The sequence below is a fragment of the Merops nubicus genome, unplaced genomic scaffold, assembly GCF_000691845.1.
Source record: "Merops nubicus isolate BGI_N331 unplaced genomic scaffold, ASM69184v1 scaffold45427, whole genome shotgun sequence".
Taxonomy (NCBI): Eukaryota; Metazoa; Chordata; class Aves; order Coraciiformes; family Meropidae; genus Merops; species Merops nubicus.
This window is the reverse complement of record NW_008620477.1, coordinates 1-330: the sequence shown is the minus strand read 5'-3', so window position 1 is coordinate 330 and position 330 is coordinate 1.

Sequence of the window (330 nt, the reverse complement as noted above, 5' to 3'; positions counted from 1 at the left end):
CGGGCCGGGTAGGCGGGGCCTTGGCAAGCCTGGAGCCCGGCTGCTGGCCGCAGGGATGCTCCGGGAAGCTCGGCCGGGGTCATCTTCACTGGGGCAGCTGCTTTTCCCACGGTGAGGGAGCCCGAGGGGGGCCGTTCCCACGCTGGAGAAGAGGGAGCAGGAGGTCCCGGGGGTCCCAGGACCACCTGGGGGCTGTCGGTAAAGCCAGCAGGGATGGGCGAGGGGTTGCCTCAGAGGAAAACCTGGTGGATCGTCGTTGATGGGAGCTTTGTATGAGCTTTGTGGGAACGTGAACCATCGCTGGGCATGGAGGGGAGAGGGAGGGGAAGG